Source organism: Crocodylus siamensis, chromosome 1 (genome assembly GCF_052110815.1).
Source record: "Crocodylus siamensis isolate JL-2025a chromosome 1, ASM5211081v1, whole genome shotgun sequence".
Classification (NCBI taxonomy): Eukaryota; Metazoa; Chordata; order Crocodylia; family Crocodylidae; genus Crocodylus; species Crocodylus siamensis.
Window position 1 is genome coordinate 2,219,762 of NC_143395.1, and position 19,993 is coordinate 2,239,754.

Genomic DNA, 19,993 nt, shown 5'->3' on the forward strand with positions numbered 1-19,993 from the left:
AAACCTTTGTAAGTTTTTAGCTAGTTCTGGCTTTAATTCACTTGCATATATTGATTGTCAATAAATTTCTCAGTCTAGGTAATTGAAGACATTTTGCCATTTTCATTTCCTACAGTGGAGCAACTGAAATTTGGTTCTGAAAATCAGTTCTGTAAGAATTTCTTTTACAGTTTGCTATAAAGTAAAGCTGTGCCCAGTGGTAAAATTAAATATCTACTTCTACATTTGCTGATAGAACATCGTTTTTAAAATTAACTTCCATTGTTATAGCGCATCAAATTTTGATGAAAAGTTACAACTTAGATTCTGTGTGTGTGTGCACCTGCATGTAGGTGCATGTGTCATATATCAGTTATATTAGTGTCTAGGATCATTGGGTCCTAGATAGAAATCTTTTGCCTCTTCAGCTTGATCAGTCCATGTATGTATCAGGTAATCCACTTACATATGTATCTGATTTACATATAATTTGCGTAACAGTGTAACACAATGCTAGTCCAAATGTCGTGCCTGTTGCTTATACTGTAAGAAACTGGTTATCTGCATATTAATCAACTGCATGTACTGCTTAAGTGCATAGGATTTTTCAGCCTCACTGTCTGCTGTATTGCTATTGTACCAGGAACAATGAAGGGGAAGCAGCTGTCACAGGGCTGCTTCTAATATGAAGGGAGCAAGTCAAGTTTCAGGGCTGTTAATACCACAGCATTGACAGGGTAAGCAATGCTCCTTATAGTTTCATAGTTGGTAGGGTCGGAAGGGACCTAATCAGATCATCAAGTCCAACAGCCTGCCATGGGCAGGAAAGGATGCTGCGGTCAAATGACCCTGGCTAGTCTCCTTTTGAAGACCCTCAGGGTAGAAGCATGCACTGCTTCCCTTGGAAGTTGGTTCCAGATCCTAGCTGCCTTGACTGTGAAGTAGTGCCTCCTGATGTCTAGTCTGAATCTACTCTCAGTCAATTTATGGCTGTTATTCCTTGTTACTCCCAGTAGTGCTTGGGGGAACAGGGACTCTCCAATTGCCTGCTGGTCCCCCTTGGCAAGTTTATAGATGGCCACCAGATCCTCTCTCAGCCTTCTCTTATGGAGGCTGAACAGGTTCAGGTCCCATAGCCTCTCCTCATAAGGCCTGCCCTGCTGCCCCCTGACCATGCGAGTGGCCACCTCTGGACCCTCTCCATGTTGTCCACATCCCTCCTGACGTGCGGCGCCCAGACCTGGACGCAGTACTCCAGCTGTGGCCTGACCAATGTCTCATAGAGGGGGAGGATCACGTCCCTGGACCTGCTCATGATGCATCTGTGGATGCACAACAAGGTGCAGTTGGCCTTTCTGACCGTGTCCTCACACTGCCAGCCCATGTTCACCTTGGAATCAATAATGACTCTGAGATCCTTTTCTGCCTCTGTGCTGACAAGAAGGGAGTTCCCCAGCCTGTAGGTATGTTGCTGGATCTTCCTCCCCAGGTGTAACACCTTGTACTTGTCAGTATTGAAACCCATCCTATTCTCATCTGCCTACCTCTGTAACCTGTCCAGATCTAGTTGTAGCCTGTCTCTCTTCTAGTGTGCTCACTTCTCCCCATATCTTGGTGTCATCTGCAAATTTGAACAAGGTGCTTTTCACCCCCCTGGTGCTTTTCACTCCTTCTTAATGGCACAGTGCTCTCAGTACCGTGGTATTAGCAAACCTGGAACTGACTACCATCTTTTTTGAATGGTCAGTTTTCAGGGCAGCTATGAGAAGTCTTGCAAATACAGGTAAGTGCATAGCCTTTTGTCAGACCTGCGGCTATGCATTTATAATAATAGGAAGTTTTTAGTGGGCAACTTCCTTGCAGTCTCATGCCAGTTCTTTGGTTCTGTGATGTCTGTCTCTAAAGTCATCACACTTGCCTCATCTATAATCTGTGATATAGGATGGAGGGGTAGTATGTCTTTCCCAGGACACCAAGGTGTTAAATCCAACTTCATTTTTCTCTCCCTTTGCATGCTCCAGGGATGCAGCATAGGAAGTACTGCTGGTGATAAGGAGAGGAGATGATATGAAGGCTCCACATTGGGGTGCAACTCTCAGATCATAGAAGTAGGGTCGGAAGGGACCTTGTAGATCTTCAAGCCCGACCCCCCCGCCTGGGCGGGAGAAAAAGACTGGGCTCAAATGAGTCCAGCCAGGTAGGCATCAAGCCTCTTCTTAAAGCCCCCCAGGGTAGGAGCCAGCACCACTTCCCTAGAAAGTTGGTTCCAGCTCCTAGCCACCTTAACTGTGAAGTCATTCTTGCGGATGTCTAATCTAAACCTACTCTCCAATAATTTGTGTCCATTGTTTCTTGTCATGCCAGGGGGTGCTCGGGGAAACAGTGTCTGCCCCAAACCCTTCTGGTCCCCCCTAGTGAGTTTATAGGCAGTCACCAGGTCCCCCCTCAGCCTTCTCTTGTGAAGGCTGAACAGGTTCAGGTCCCGCAGTCTTTCAATGTAGGGTCTGTGCTGTAGTCCCCGGATCATGCAGGTGGCCCTCCTCTGGACCCTCTCAATGTTGTCCACATCCCTCCTGAAATGGGGCGCCCAGAACTGGACGTAGTACTCCAGCTGTGGCCTGACCAGTGCTGCATAGAGGGGGAGGATCACCTCCCCGGCTCTACTTGAGATGCACCTGTGGTTGCACGACAAGGTGCGGTTAGCCCTGCCAACCGAGACCTCGCATTGTCGGCCCATGTTCATTTTGGAGTCAGTAATGACTCCAAGATCCCTTTCTGCCTCCATGCTGTCAAGGAGGGAGTTTCCCATTCTATAAGTGTGCTGCTGGTTTCTACTGGCTAAGTGCAGCACCCTGCACTTGCCAGTATTGAAACGCATCTTGTTTATGTCAACCCACCCCTGTAACCTATCCAGGTCTTGCTGCAGTCTTTCCCTCCCTACTAGCATGCTCACCTCACCCCACATTTTGGTATCATCAGCGAATTTAAACAGGTTGCATTTCACCCCGTCGTCCAAACCGCTGATGAAGAAATTGAACAGCGCAGGCCCCAGGACCGAGCCCTGGGGGACTCCACTGCCCACTTCCCCCAGGTCAAATATGACCCATCCACCACCACCCTCTGAGTGTGACCCTTCAGCCAATCTGCAATCCATCTGACTGTGTAGGCATTAATGCCACAGTCGCCTAGTTTTTTAATGAGGATGGGGTGGGAGACGGTGTCAAAGGCCTTGCTGAAGTCTAGAAAGACTACGTCCACGGCAACACCTGCATCCATTGCCTTTGTGACCTGATCATAAAAGGCAATCAGGTTGGTCTGACATGACCTGCCCCTAATGAAACCGTGCTGGTTGCCTTTAAGCATCATCCCTGAAGCTGGCCCATCGCAGATGTGCTCCTTGAGGATCTTTTCAAAGAGCTTCCCTAGGATTGAGGTAAGACTGACGGGCCTATAGTTGCCCGGGTCCTCCCTCCTCCTGTTTTTGAAGATGGGGACCACATTAGCTATCTTCCAGTCATCTGGCACCTGGCCCGAGCACCATGAGCGCTCATAGAGCCGTGCCAAGGGCCCTGCAATAACCCCAGCTAGCTCCCTCAACACCCTGGGGTGGAGAGCATCTGGACCCACTGACTTGAACATGTCCAGCCCCTCCAGAAACTCTCTAACCCGGTCCTCCCCAGCCTGAGGTCTGGAGGTGTTCCCCTTGAGTCCATCTGGCATCCCAGCGGGGAAGTCCCGGTCCCTGCACAAGAAAATGGACATGAAGAATTGGTTAAAGAGGTCTGCTTTCTCCTCTGGCGCAACCACCAGATTGCCCAGCGTACCTTGCAGGGGCCCCACGTTACCCGGTGCCTTCTTCATCCTCCCTATGTATTTGAAAAAGGACTTTTTATTATCCTTGATCTTGGACGCTAGTCCTAGCTCTATGTCCACCTTAGCTTTCCTGACAGCCCCCCCGCAGGCCCGAGCAGAGGAGGTATACTCCTCTTTGGAGATAGCACCCCCCCTTCCACTGGGTGTATGCCACCTTTTTGGCAAGCAGGCATTCCTATACACCCTTCATGAGCCAGGGCGGCTTCCGGGCACTCTTGCCCCCCTTGCTTCTTGTTGGGATGGACTCCCCCTGGGCCCTGAGTATCGTTTCCTTAAGGAACGACCACTTGTCCTGGACACTGAGTTCCCCTGCCCTCCAGGACCCCAGCGCCTCCCCCACTAGTCTCAACTTGTTGAAGTTGGCCCTCCTAAAGTCTAGGGCTACTGTCTTGCTGCCGGCCCTTGACACCCTGCGCTGGATGGTGAACTCCAGCAAGCGATGATTGCTATCGCCCAGGTGATCAACAACCTGGAGGCCCCTGACCAGGTCGTCGCCTGAGGCCAGGACCAGGTCCAACAGGGCATTTCCTCTGGTGGGACTGTGCACCTCCTGGGTTAGGTGGAGGTCCTGTATCCCAGCTAGGAACCTCCTGGAACGGTCCGTCCTGGCTGACTTTCTCCCAGCAGATGTCTGGGTAAATAAAATCACCCATGACAACTACATCCCTTGCCCTAAGTGCCTCTGCCAGTTGGCCCGAAAATTCCCGGTCCAGCTCCTCACCTTGGTTGGAGGGTCTGTAGTAGACCCCCACTGTCAAATGACTCTCCCCATGGTCCCCTTGAATCTTAACCCAGAGCACTGCAGCCTGCCCTTCCTCTGATCCCATCCTGCTGGCAGAGGACGTGTATTGCTCCTTGACATAGAGTGCCACACCCCCGCCTTTCCTTCCTTCTCTATCCCACCTGTAAAGCCGATAGCCCCTAATGCTAACTGCCTAGTCATGGGATGAATCCCACCACGTTTCTGTTAGCCCTATGACATCTGAGTTTGAACTAGCTATTCTGAGGGCGAGTTCCTCCTGTTTATTCCCCATACTGCGAGCACTGGTATATAGGCATTTAAGGCCTTGCAAGACTGTGTGTGCCACCTCCCGTTTAGGGAGACTGTCTGGACCCCCGTTTCTTACCTTAGCACTCCTTGCCTTTGTCACCTGTCCTGCTCGGATGGTGTCTCCTCATCTTCCTGCGGCCCCCTCCTCCGGCGAGGCTAGTTTAAAGCTCACCGTACGAGATCAGCCAACCTGGAAGAGAAGACACACTTGCCTTTAGGAGAGAGATGAAGCCCATCCCACCCCAGCAAGTCCCCCGCCAGAAAGCATGGGTCATTATCAAGGAACCCAAAGCCTGCCTGGTGGCACCAGCTGTGTAAGCGCTGGTTGACCACGCCAATGCAGGCCTCGTGTCGCCGTCCCCGCCTACTCACTGGAAGAAGAGAGGAAAATACCACCTGTGCCCCCGTCTCCTTCAGCTTGTCTCCCAGAGCCTTGAAATCCTTCATAATGCGGTCAGGGTTGCCCCTGGCCATGTCGTTTGTACCCACATGGATGACAACCACGAATCCCTGTTTAGATAAACTTTTATTGTGGTTGTGTTTTGTTCATCCGTGTAACCGATTCTGATTTGTTCATCCTGAAAAAATGATGTTTTTACTTCTGTTGAATCATCATACTAGCTTTTGGACAGTTTTAACCACTTCACCAGAAAGGTCAAGTCATTTATAGTTTACAGAAATGTTAGTACATGATGAGTAGGGAAAATGTTACATCTGCTAGTTAAATTTACTAATTAAACTTGATTGAATGTTAAACATGAGTCTTATGAGGAAGCGACTTCACTTCCCATCAGCTTCACTTTCCAATTTGAATCTTAGCTCAGGGTTTGATTGCTGCTTCCCAGAGGTTGCTTGTGTGTGATCTTTCTGTTTCAGGTCCCCATTTGGGAATTTTCTTTTTCCCATCCTTTATCTGGTCTATCTAAATCAACTCTTTGTGGTAGGGACTGTCTGGTTTAGCTAGTGGCATAATGCTAAACAGGATATGCTGCAGTGGTTTAAACCTGCTTTAGGTTAGCTTTACTTCTGTGGGTTTGTTGATTAATACCAATAAATTGTAAGGCTGGAAGGCACCACTGTGACCATCTAGTCTGTATCTTTCTTCCTGGAGGGGCTGCTCCGGGTGTGGCTGCAGCCCTCTGGGTTCTGCTCAGCTCTTCCCGCTTCCAGCCGCTCTTCCTCCTGCCCCCGCTGCGCTGCTCTGCGTAGCAGGTAGCTCAGGGAAGTGGCCGTGGGGATGTGTGCTGGGTGCCACATGCCCAACTAGGCAGGGAGGAAGCTGCAGCCAGGCAGCTCCTGCCCCAGTGTGCGGGGCTCCAGCTCCAGCTCCAGCTCCAGCGGAGCCTTCTACCCACTCCACTGCTCAGCATGATGAGTAGCCACCTGTGGGTAGCTCGGTGCATAGAAGATGGCTGGGAGCTGGAGCTGGAGCCCTGCGTGCTGGGGCAGAAGCCGCCCCGCTGCACCTTGCCCCCCCTCACCTGTCTGGCAGTGTGGTGCCCAGCACGCATTCCCACGGCTGCTACCACCGCTTCCCCAGGCTACTTGCTGCCTGGAGTGGTGCAACAAGAGAGGAAGAGGAGCTGCTGGAGGTGGTGGGAGCTGAGTAATACTTGGGTGGCTGTGGCTGTACCAGGAGCAGCCCCGTCAGGAAGCTGTGCACGCTGGCTGGGGCTGGGACTGTCTGCAGGTATGGGTGGGAGCATGCTGCAGGCAGTCCCGGCCCCATGTGGAACACCGTGAGGGAAGCCATGGGGTGGATGGGGGCCTGAACCACACCTCCATTGCCTGGGCAAGCTCCGCTGCACGGCCCCTTGCCCCCTACCTCTCCCCCACCTGTGGCTGGCTCCTGGGACCTGAGGTGTGGGCAGCCCCCTAAACATGCTTACTCCCCCTGCACAAACCTCCCACACCCCCACATACCCCCTGCATTCCAGGATACAAAAACAAGACTTTATACTGAGCTATTATTCAATCACCTCTATATACGCTACTCAAAAAAACATAAATCAGAACAAAAGTTACTTTTTTCAATAAAATTAAAATACGTTATAAGTAGATATTTGATGTTTAGTATATCTTTTGTTTTTTATCTATAAGTTGTTAAAATGATGATATTTTCTGAACTATTTTGTGTGCAGCTCACCAAAACTCGTTAAGTGGCCCAGTACCCGAAATAATTACTCACCCCTGGTCTATAAAGTGCAAATCTACCCTGCCTGCCTTGAGACTATATGCCAGCTACCTTTCTTTGTATGAAAGAGGACATTGGCTTCCTCTCTATTAATCCTGGTTTGCATTAGAATCGTTCACAAGAACATTCAAGCCATCACAACGTTTGGTAATTTGTTCCAATGGCTGTATTATGCTAACCCTTTAAAATATGTACTGATTTTAGCCATTGGATCTTGTTATATGTTTTATCTGCTAGACTGAAGAGCCCTCGTTTCAAATTTCTGTTCTGCATGAGGTACTTGCAGTCTGTAATCAAATTGCTCCTTAACCTTCTTTTTTAAAAAAAACTCTTAAACTGATAGAGCTCTTTAAGTCTGTCAGTATAAGGTATGCTTTTCAAACCTTTTATGAACCTTGTGGCTTTTCTATGAAATTTCTACAGTTAATCAATATCCTTCTTGAATTGTGGATGTCAGAACTAGACACTTTATTGCAGTTTTGGTCACACCAGTGCCAAATATAGTGCCCTACTCCTACTTAGTATTTTCTTACGTATACATCCAAGGATCATCAGATCATCCATTTCAGGTAGGGGCTCACTTCTGTTTAGCTCGTTATCCATATAGCCCCCAAATATTTTATCAGGGCCAGTCTTCTTCTGGATTTATTTAACAGAATCTGGCTAAACTGATGCAAGCCAAGCTTAAACTGATGTAGAAGTATCCACATACAAAGTTGAACCAGTGTAACTAAGCACCATTGTTAAACCAGGGCAGTTAGCAGTATTGTATATAGTCAAATTTTGTATGTTATCTTCAGCATCTGGCCTAATAGGACTCTGATTTTTAGGTAGTCTATACTAAAAATAGTGGTGTCCAGATGTGACTTTTCAGAGCTAAATTCATTGTTAAGGTAGAACCAGTATATCAAATTGTGCTATCACTTACAGCTGTGTAAGCCTGTATTAATGTGGTTGAGGTCAGTTGTATAGCCTGGTTTTATAGTAACCAGAATGAGAGCAGAGTCTATCCTAATGAAGAAGTATGTAGTAACGAGGTATCTTTTTTTAACTTTCTTAGTCATCAGCATGTTTTAAACCTATTTTCAGGCATTAAAATAAAATGATTAAAGGAATACAACCAACTTAAAAATAGCACATCTTTCTTGAAATATTCATTTATTAAGATTTACTATAAATTAAGGATTTATTTTTAGTTTTATTTCATTTTACTTTGAGTATTTATTAGCACTTGTTAAGGGAAGTTTTGTTGTTGTGGGTTATGTATAATAATTAATTAATCAGTTTTCCTATTGCTTCTCTGGGCGTTTCAGAAAACAGTTAAAAAAGATTGCCAGTGGACAAAAACTAATAGAGTTAATTAAGCATAGGGTTAGCACCTGAACCTATATTTAAGTCTTTCTACGCTAATCAGATTTCAGGCTGACGTTGTTTCACTGCTAAAAAGGTAAATAATACACTAAATTAAGATATTAGAAGCATTCTTACTGAATTCTAATTACGCTTAGAATTAATTTCTCAATCTGACATACTGTGCTCAAGAGACAATAGGATTAAATTGTTTTGTTCTCTCTCTCTCTTTCTTTAAAGAAAAGCTTCAGATCCTTTGAGTACACCTTGTTACATGGTTATAGGGAAGTTGCCCAAGAGAATCCAGGATTTGGAGGCCCTTCATGAATTTTCTAAACCAGGGGTTGGTAACCTGTGGCCTGTGGGCTGAATCTGGCTTGCAGACAGGGCTTTGGCAGATGCTTTCCTGGTGCTGTCTGCACTCCCACCTCTAACCTGACCTGGGTCAGTCTGGCCCACAGCCTTCAAAGGTTGGCGACTGCTGTTCTAAGGAGTATGAAGTTATGAACTGATCTTTGGATTGAAATCCTTGCTTGCAGGATGCCACAGAGGCAAGCATCAGCCTTGAAGAAGAGTGAGGTGAAGAGGCATGGTATATGGGGATTTGGGTAGAGGTTGAATCTTATGGTTGGTCCTTTCTTGTGTGAAGCTAGCATATGTATTTCAGCACCCATTACATTAATGATGTTAGAGCAAATGCATGATATTTGGGACAACTTGATTGCAGATTCATACAGAAAGACGGCTTACTCATTTCCTTATACAATAAAACACAAACTGTCTGCGCATCTACATGTGCATTTACTGCGCAGTAAGTTACTGAGCAGTAAGCAGGTTTAAGCTTACATGTGAACATTAAAGTGCAGTAACACTGTATGTGGACCAACTTGGGAATAAATTAGTTCACACATAGTGTTACTGCGTGGTAAATCATCTACACATACGTTACTGTGCAGTAACTAATTGGGTGTAAAATTTATGCCCAAGTCGGCATAAGTCACCATATTTACTGCACAGTACAGGCGTGCGTGTGTAGGTGCTGCCTGTACTGCACAGTGATTGTCGGTTACTGCTCAGTCGTTTCAGTTACTGTGCAGCAAATGTCCACATGTAGATGCGCCCCGTGTGTCTAATCAACCATGTGCTGTTTTTGCAGTACAGTTTCTTTCCTTCTCTTTAAGCTCTTAGATTTTTTTTATTCCTTTTTGATCGAGGAATCTTTCTTGCTATTTGTGAGAGAGACCTTTCTAATTCTAATGTTAACTAAGCATGTGAAAGGTTAAATGATTAACCATTTAACCAATAAGCCCAGTGATAACTGGTTAGCTTACCAGTTATTGTTTAGGTCAGGGAAGTGGGGGAGGGAAGATACTTGGTGCCCCAGCAGGAACCGGAAGGCGGCAGGGCAGGCAGGAGGGAGGAAGGAGGAGGGGAGGGAGTGGTGTAAGCGGCTGTGTTATCTGCTAACCGTTTAACCAATATAATTAGAAGAGGTTAAACAGTTATTTTTTAAACAATATTTACATCTTTAGCATTAACAAAGGACTTTATATTACCTTGTCTAACTATGGGGAGAGGTAACTTTTTATTGTTCCAAACAGGGATGGAGACACTGCTCAGTTGTACCTTACCTCTTTGTTCCCTTACATTGGTAGAAATGAGCTAAATTACTGTACCTTTTAATCCTGAATGAAACAGGATGAAAGTTGCAATGGTTTTGCTACACTTATATTGCTACAGGAGCCACAGGAAAATTCAGACCTCACGGTTTACTGATCAGCTGCATGGTTTCAAAATTGCACAGGGGTCAGTTCCAATTAGTGCAGTTGTTTTATCTATGTAATTTTTTTCATAAGGAATTTTCAAATGAAATGACTTTAGGAAAATGGTGTCCATTTAGAAATAACATTCCTCTACCATTTGGTTAATTTGTAGAGATGCATGTTGATGGATATCATTTGAGCCTTAATAGCTTCTGAACAGGTTGTAGGGTAAATTAATGGCAGAAAAATAGCAATAACATTTTATAGATAGTGGGATTTATTTTATTCTTATCTCTACTTGTTATAAGGGATTTTCCATTCCCATTAAACTTTTTTGCTTTCTCAAAGGCAAAAAAGGACCACATTATCTTGTTGATTGCTGAGTTTGGACTAATTTTATAAAGTGCAGCTCTGCCTTTTCCCTTGTCCATGACAGATGTAAAAAGTAGTCAGCAGGATCTTGTTTGATTCAATATTGATAGTTAAATATTGGGAAACTTCATATTTATTTCTTCAGTCAATTCATGCAATAGAGAGCCTTTGCATTTCATAGACAGCTGGTATCCTCAGAACACAGGCGATGCTGTAATATTTATCTAAATCAGCTGCTGAAAATGCAGAAAGCTCAGTTTTCAAATGTGGGCGCCTGATAAATTATAGTACATCCCCATTTTTGATTAAATGGACATTTGGAAATGTAAGGCAGTGCTCTGTGCAGTGCACCTGAGAGGGGGGAAAGTGAATGTATGGCAGTCAACAGGGCTGCTTTAATTTACCCAGTTTTATGCCATTATGCTGGCAGGGCTTGCTGGAGCTCAGTGAACTTTGACCATACCCTCTTAAATCTCCAGATTTTCCTACCAAGGTTGTGGTGCCGAAGAAGGTGGTGTAGGCTGTGTGCCATTTCAGGTTTGTACGTACCAGGGGACTTTCCAGCTGCTCGTTTAATGCTTTATGACATGCTTTGTACTATTTCAGGAGTAGCAAGTGGCTGTAATAAAGAGCAAAATCTGGTCCTCAATTTGTTTCTAGTGCCTAAACATTTATACCCTTTTGCTACCTAGGGAATTTTTAACAGGTTGGCATTGCAATTGTGACAATTTGCTAAGTTATATAAAATATAAGATTTTGTAATGGAACTGCTGAATTAAATATGAATGAATACAGTGTTTTTTCCCCCCCATAACACTGTCAGGAAAATGTGAGCAAAATTAAGACAATGTAAAGTATCTGATATTTCTTCCAAGGAGGGGTGGGATGTATATGTATGCATGTGTAGAATCTGTTAACCCTGTGGCACGTGTATGAGAAATGCTTTGCACAACCCTGTTGAGAAGATATAGTATGGTGAAATTCAGTGAGCCATGGGCAATATATGGAATCCTATACGGGGATGAGTTATGCAAATAAAACAGCTTTGTAAGAAGCTTAAGATTTAGTAGAATTATTATTTTTTAGCTTCATGATCTTTCTTTTTTCTTTTTTCTAGTTGTAAAAAGTTAACTGAAACCTTATTCTTATTGCAGACTGTACCCAAATATGGGTTAAAAAGGGAAAGATGTATCTTATAAGACAGACAATTTGGTACAATATAGTGAGTAACAAATTCATAATGCTATGTAGTATTGCATTTCTTAAGTTTCAGTTTTCTTTTCCAGTTGAGAGAAGAGGAAATTACTTATCTCTTCATTCTAAAAAATCAAGTTAGGACACTAACTTAGTATACTTTTGATCTATCAGTTTATAAATGTATTACTTTTTTCATTTGTTTGAACAAGTGTGCTGAGATTCAAACCAGCAAGGATGTAGAGCAACAATACATTTATTTGCTCAGCTTCCTTATTCTAAGTAATTATTTATTACTTGAAATCCCAGACTGGTTGAAATATCTGGACAGAGTATGCATGAAAGTAATTACTTTGAAAAGAATAGTTACAATAGAAGTCTGCATGCCATGCATTTTCTCCCTTTCCCTTTTCTGTTAGTCCTTTTTATTTCCCCTGGCATTAGTAACTAAACATTAAATAAATAGCTTGGTTCTCAGGCCAAATATATGGGCTATGAACTTATTAAGAATTGTAGTCACATTGGCAAAAAGGAACGACTTTTTAGCCCACTGTTAGCATTACGTTTTTGAAGATGCTTCCTAGAGAACAAAAGTTTTGAAATCCTAAAGCTTCTGTGCGTTTTGCATTTGGCAGCTGGCTCTGCAGTTCAGCAAATATGCCGAGTAGACTTTTAATCTACAAAGGACTGTGTGTGTGTGTCCATATGACGTTCTGCCTGTTTTTCAGCTGCCAAATGCATGTAAAACATTAGAATTTCACAATTTCTACTTCAAGAAACATGCCAACCTAAAACTTTGCGTGCATTCTGTATTTCACAGCTGGAACCAGGAGAAAAAGTCAAACATGCACATGCAGTCCTCGGTGAATTCAAAACCAAAAGGGAGCTGTTTGCAGAACTGCATAACTGGCTGTCAAATGCAGCTCCCAAGATAACGCTGCATCGCTGAAAAGCCTGCACTTCCTTATCACCTCGAAGTACAGTGTAACACAAAGAGCGATGTCATTCATCAGTAAACCCGCTACAGTAAACCCTCATTCCAGTCCCTGGAGCTCCTGGGCGACTACTTAGCATTCTTCTCACACTCAGATGTGTGCACTGGCATGAAGCAACGCTGCACAAAGCTATACCCCCCTCAGGACTGCGGCGGGCCTGATAACTGAGGTAGCTCTCCACAGGGTTTCTCCGTGGCAACAGAATGCAGGTTGCTGGGAAACAGAATTATTTAAGGAGTAGAAACTTTACCCAACTGGCAGCCTCTTGAATGCAAATAAGGCTTGAAGGAGGCTAATATTGAAGGCACCATAATTTCACCTTATGAAATTAAAAAAAAAAAAAGAATTAAAAAAAAATCTTTATTCAGAGGGTTACATATATATGTTGCTATGAGAATTTAATCCAAATTGTGGAATAAAGGGGATAAGTGTTTCTAGTGAAGACCAGTGGCTTGGTAAGCAAGAGATTGAGTAGCTGTTTGCTGCTGTGGTATATGAAAAGGATAGCACCAGCATGTGAACTCCAAAAGCTTGCATTGTTTAAATACAGAAGTTATATTTATACATGATTCTTGATTCCAGTGGAGAATATTTTGTATTGCTATACGATACATTCAGGATGACTTTGAGCTCTTTGGCTGATGGTGTGATCCCGTTTGACTTTTAAGGGCGTTCTAGGCTACGGACAGAAATTACACACAAACCGGTTTAAGTGATTGGAAACTGGTTTAAACCTGTAACGGAACAGAAGCGCAGTGCACGTAAACCAGTTTCAGCGATTTTGAAACTGGTCTAAGATAAATCTGGTTGAATGTAGTTAACTGATTTGGGTCAAGCTGGCTAATGAAACTTCTGCCTCAGACCCCTTCCTGGTTCAAGTTAAATAACAGTCTCACCGCCCTCCCCCCCCCCCAGCATCCCAGCATGCTTTGCAGCCCTGGACTAGGTTTTGCTGTCTGCTCAAGAGAACAGGGCTGGCCCCGCCCCTCTCCTCCCTAGTTGAGGCAGTGAAGACTGGCTGACAAAGGGGTGGCGGTGCGGCAAGCCCGGCTGAGGATGCAGCCCAGTCTGTGGTGAGGGGGGGGGACTGCCCTGCCCCCCCCAGGCAAACCCTGACTTGGGTCTGGGGCCAGGGAGGGGGGTTTAACAGCCCTTCCCCATCTCAAACTTACTGCTGGCTGCAGCTGTGGACTTCAAATCCCAGAGGCCCCTGGAAGCAGGAAGATGAAGTGATGAGCAAACCTGTAGAGTCCTGTTGTTGTAATTCTGGACTGAAAATCCCAGAGACCTTGGGGCAGCAGGAAGAGAAAGTGAACACATAGCCAGAGAGCTGTGCTCTAGCGCCCCCTCCCGCCCCCTGGCCTCTGACCAGAGCCACTGCAGGCATATGGCTGCATTTCCTGAAACAAAGGGAAATGTCTGTTCACTTCTGTTTCAATTTAATTTGTACAGTTTAGACTAACCTGCAAAGACTGAATCGATTCAGCCTCGGGCTTTTGACTGTCTGTATCTAGCCCTGGTGATGAATTTGACCATATGCTTAGGTAACTCTTTGAGTGTGATTTAAAATCAAAGAAAGCAAGAAAATGTAGGGGAAAGAAAGCTGACTCTGTATTTGGCCTCCTTGCTGTAACTTAAGCCTTTTTTGTGCCTATATATTGCAGGACATATGGAGCCAAATTATACCTTCAATTACACCAATGGGACTCACTTAACTTTACTGGGATTTTGCAAGCGTACATGAGGTGAAAATTTGGCCGTAGAATATATAATTGTCCAATACTTGGTAGCCCTTTTAGTGGAATGCATTAAATATATCGGGATCTGAGTCTGTTCTTTTATATCCATTTCTAACATGCATGGTGCTATATTGACTTTGCTAGAGTCATACCAGTATAAAACGCATAATATAATGCAGGATCAGGCCTAGCTGTGTACAGGTTCACATGATAGATTGTCATGAGTACTAATAGGTGTCCTGATGTCTCTGGGTTGTCCATCCTCATCACCTGTGGGAACAGGGGAGTGGATGTATGCTCCACGTTGTAGCTACTTTCTCCTGAGGCAGGCAGATATGAGGGAATAGGGAAAAGGTATAGCTTTGTCTTTACTGCCCTCAGTGTTTTGGGCAGCATAAACTGTGCCAGGTGTAAACTTGGTGCAGTTTGTCCCTTTCTGGGGAATATAGGACTGGAAGGGACCTCCTCAGTTACAGAGTTTAAAGTTCATATATGAAGTTTTTAATATATAACCTTAACTCCAAGTGTGTGTGTGTGTGTGCATATAAGAAAGTGTTGTTATCAGCTCTGTTTTTTATTTTGTATAGAATTATAGTACTATGAAAATAATTTGCTGCTTAACCCCTTTTCAGTGTTTGTAAACCTACTCCAGCACCTGACATTATCAGAATCAATAATTTCTTGTTTAAACTGATGTAAAATCAACTCAGTGAACAATGCTGTTTATGCCTGTTATTTAGTTTTGTATTTATTAGGGACTATATTCAGTCCCAGCGTGTGCATGAACAGTGCACTGATTTAATGGAATTATACTTATGCCAAAAATGAGCCTGGTTCATAATTCTACATTTGAGATCTTATTTCATTATTGAGAAATGTAGACAGTACAGTCAGAAATAATCTCTCTTTTGTAGTCTTCACTTGGATATCGAAAGAGAAAAATTGGGTGTTCTGCAATTCAAATGCATTTGTACCCCAAACCTACAAAATGCCCTTTGCATGTCTTAAAAACTCAACTAGTAAATGTTTGCGCTTAAATGGTTGATTTCGCAAGCTCTGCACACCACATGTTGGATGGCAAGATCAAATCCTTACCTTCATGTGGTTAATATTTTCATTAGTAGGGTCTTTTTACAGACATGTAGAAGACATTTATCTGTGAAGGATATGGCTCTTTGTCGTAGAGGAAATATCTGAAGAGGATCTGCAGCTATCTGCAGTTTCCCAAAGGTTGTGTTTACATTTTAAAAAGGGCAGTATTTCATGTTCTGGACACAATGCAAGATTTTCTGATACGACTTAACAAACCACATGAAGAGCTTTCTTCAGGTTATCAGAAACAAAATAACAACTCACCAGTGATAATATTATAATGCATACAGTCTGCAGAGGTTATTGGGTTTGCTTCTTTCCTTTCATATCTGTTTTCTCTTAGGGATTCCCCCCTTCTAACTAGTGCTGGGATGTAGAAACTCACTTCTTCTGCACTTATCAGCACTGACCTGATGTTTGGTGCTATTCATAGAACTGCAACCTCTTATTAAGCAGACTACAGTCAAGCTATTTTTCTGGTAAGTTAAGATGCTGGTAGAATAACAATTAATATTTTAATTTTATATAGTACCCTTTCTCATGGTGCTGAGGTTGCTGAGGAATCAGTTAAAATGCCATGCAGTTCAATTATAAGAAGAAAATAATGCATTTAAAATCTGAACAGATAGTGGTGGCATTAGTCTGCCACTTCATAAACAGCAAATGAAAGGATCCCTGGATAGTTGTGATATGGTTACCCAGGCTTTTTTATTTTCTGCCAGTTGGCAGAACTGGTGTTTGCCATCATGGCCATGGTTAATTTTTTTGACTATATATATATTTATTAGTCAAGATTATCCTCAGTTTTAATTTAAAATGAAAATCTATATTTACCAGTAATTGTAAATAAACTCAAAATGAAAACTCTGACTGCTTTTGAAAAATAAGAGGTTAAGTCTATTCTGTAGTTGCTTGGGGATGTAGGGGGGTAGTTAGAAAGGCCAAGGCAGAGATGGAACTGAGGCTAGCTTCCCAGATTAAGGACAATAAGAAGTCCTTTTTTAAATACGTAGGGGGTAAAAAGAAGGTCCCGGGTCATTAATGATGTGGACATTTGGAGTCAGAAGTGGACTGGCCAAGTTCGCTGATGACACCAAACTTTGGGGCAAAGCATCCACGCCAGAAGATAGGCGGGTGATCCAGGCTGACCTGGACAAGCTCAGCAAATGGGCAGACGAGAACCTGATGGTGTTTAACACCGAAAAATGCAAGGTTCTCCACCTTGGGAGGAAAAACCTGCAGCATCCTTATAGGCTCGGCAGTGCTACGTTGGCTAGCACTACAGAAGAAAGAGACTTGGGGGTCATCATTGACCACAAGATGAACATGAGCCTCCAATGCGATGCTGCGGCTAGTAAAGCGACCAAAACACTAGCTTGCATCCATAGATGCTTCTCGAGCAAATCCCGGGACGTCATTCTCCCCTTGTACTCGGCCTTGGTGAGGCCGCAGTTGGAGTACTGCGTCCAGTTTTGGGCTCCACAATTCAAAAAGGATGTGGAGAAGCTTGAGAGAGTCCAGAGGAGAGCCACGCGCATGATCAGAGGTCAGGAAAACAGATCTTACGATGACAGGCTGAGAGCCATGGGACTCTTTAGCCTGGAAAAGCGTAGGCTCAGGGGCGATCTGATGGCCACCTGTAAGTTTATCAGGGGTGACCACCAGGATCTGGGGGAACGTTTGTTCACCAGAGCGCCCCAAGGGATGACAAGGTCGAACGGTCACAAACTCCTGCAAGACCATTTCAGGCTGGACATAAGGAAGAATTTCTTTCCTGTCCGAGCCCCCAAGGGCTGGAACAGTCTGCCAGCGGAGGTGGTTCAAGCACCTACATTGAACACCTTCAAGAGTAAATTGGATGCTTATCTTGCTGGGATCCTATGACCCCAGCTGACTTCCTGCCCTTTGGGCAGGGGGCTGGACTTGATGATCTCCCGAGGTTCCTTCCAGCCCTAATGTCTATGAAATCTATGAAATACGAAATCTATGAAATGTGGGGCTCTTGCAGGACGCCATGGGAAACTTGGTCGTCACACCAGACGGCAAAGCTAACATGTTTAATGATTTCTTTGCCTCCGTCTTCCTAAGTAGGGACCAGAACAGCCACCTCCCTGCTGGGCCCCCCTTGGGCCCCGGGGGAGGCACACCTGGGCCACGGGTTAGCGAGGATTTAGTTAGGGAGCTTCTGGAGGGGCCGGACGTATTCAAGTCAGCCGGCCCGGATGATCTCCACCCTAGAGTTCTAAAGGAACTGGCTGAGGTCATTGCAAGTCCCCTGGCACGGCTTTACGAGCACTCGTAGTGCTCTGGCAAGGTACCGGAGGACTGGAAGAGGGCCAACGTGGTCCCCATCTTCAAAAAAGGCAGGAAGAAGGACCCAGGAAACTGTAGGCCGGTTAGTCTTACCTCAATCCTAGGTAAGCTGTTCGAGAAAATTATGCTGGCACACATCCAGGAGGGGCCAGCAGGGGACTGCATGCTTAGGGGCAACCAGGACGGGTTCATCAGTGGCAGGTCCTGTCAGACCAACCTGGTGGCCTTTTACGATCAGATCACCAGATCACTAGATGCAGGGGTAGCAGTGGACATCGTCTTCCTGGACTTCCGGAAGGCTTTTGACACCGTCTCTCACCCCGTTCTCATTTAGAAACTGGGGGCTGTGGTGTAGACACTCACACAATCAAATGGGTCGCCAACTGGCTGGAGGGCCGCACCCAGAGGGTGGTAGTGGATGGGTCCTTCTCAACCTGGAGGGATGTGGGCAGTGGGGTCCCGCAGGGCTCGGTCCTCGGGCCCGCACTGTTCAACATCTTCATCAGCGATTTGGACAAGGGGGTAAAAAGCACCTGTTCAAATTTGCTGATGACACTAAGATGTGGTGGGACGTGGGCACATTTGAAGGATGCAACAGGCTACAATCAGACCTAGACAGGTTACAAGGGTGGGCGGACGAGAATAGGATGGGTTTCAACATAGACAAGTGCAAGGTGATGCACCTGGGGAGGAACAACCGGCACCATACCTACAGGTTGGGAAACTCCCCTCTTGTCAGCATGGAGGTGGAAAGGGATCTGGGGGTCATCATTGACTCCAAGATGAACGTGGGTCGGCAGCAGGGGGACGTGGTCAGGAAGGCCAACCGCACCTTGTCGTGCATCCACAGATGCATCTCGAGCAGGGCCAGGGAGGTGATCCTCCCCCTCTATGCGGCACTGGTCAGGCCGCAGCTGGAGTACTGCGTCCAGTTCTGGGTGCTGCACTTCAGGAGGGATGTGGACAGCATGGAGAGGGTCCAGAGGAGGCCACTCGTATGATCAGGGGACAGCAGGGCAGGCCCTATGAGGAGAGGCGACGGGACCTGAACCTGTTCAGCCTCCACAAGAGAAGGCTGAGGGGGGATCTGGTGGCCTGCTATAAACTAGTCAGGGGGGATCAGCAGGCACTGGGGGAGTCCCTGTTCCCCCAAGCACCGCGAGGAATGACCAGGAATAACGGTCACAAGCTGGCAGAGGGTAGGTTTAGATTAGATATCAGGAGGCATGACTTCACGGTCAGGGCAGCTAGGGTCTGGAACCAACATCCAAGAGAAGTGGTACTGGCTCCTACCCTGGGGGTGTTTAAGAGGAGGTTAGATGAACATCTTGCTGGGGTCATTTGACCTCAGTACTCTTTCCTGCCATGCCAGGGGGTCAGACTAGATGATCTGCTCAGGTCCCTTCCGACCCTAGAAACTATGAAACTATGAAAGTCAGAAGTGCTCACCCCCTCCAGCCTGCAGGCCAGATCTGGCTTGTAGAGACATGTCATCTGGCTCTCATGGGTCCAGAAACTTGGCAGTGGGTGAGCGGTGGCAGTTAACACTGCTACCCTGCCCTCATCGCCAACTTTCCAAGCCCCGTGTAGTGGGATTGGGCCCTAGCTGGGCTGGCCCTGCACAACTGGATTAGGCCCGTGGACCAGATCAGGCCTGCAAACTGGCCTGGCACTGCTAATCTGACCTGTGGAGCCAAAAGGTCAGGCACCACTGGGTTAGATCTTTAGCTGACATAAAGGAACTAAGCTCGGTTGTCTTCGGTAGAGCTGTCCTCCCTCCCAACAACTGGGGCTCTGATCCACAGTAGAATGACAGGAAAGTAGGGTTGGAAGGGACATAAGGAGGTCATCTAGTCCAGCCCCTTGCCTAAAGCAGGGTCTAAGCCATTTCACTAAAGTGTTTGTCGAACTGTATGAGCAGCCCTCTTGCACAACTACCAGGCACAATTCTTCCCAAACACCCTACCTTGCCACAGGTAAGGCAGGAGAAAAAGGGCACTGTCAGTGTCTCGCCACTGCAAGGAAAGGCGGCAGCTTGTTAAAATACACTTAAGATATCCAAGGAAGAGGACCAGTAC

At 45.6% G+C, this 19,993-nt stretch overlaps 1 protein-coding gene and 1 long non-coding RNA gene across 3 annotated transcripts in view; both read left to right on the forward strand.

Moving 5' to 3' along the window:
* Positions 1–19,993, forward strand: part of MSRA (methionine sulfoxide reductase A) — a 471,175-nt gene that overhangs the window by 3,233 nt on the left and 447,949 nt on the right. The gene's annotated exons all lie outside the window — the stretch shown is intronic.
* Positions 8,545–15,939, forward strand: LOC149872477 (uncharacterized). Its single transcript, XR_016439123.1, has 3 exons — positions 8,545–9,026; positions 11,062–11,119; positions 12,597–15,939. It is a non-coding gene; the product is annotated as an uncharacterized LOC149872477 (long non-coding RNA).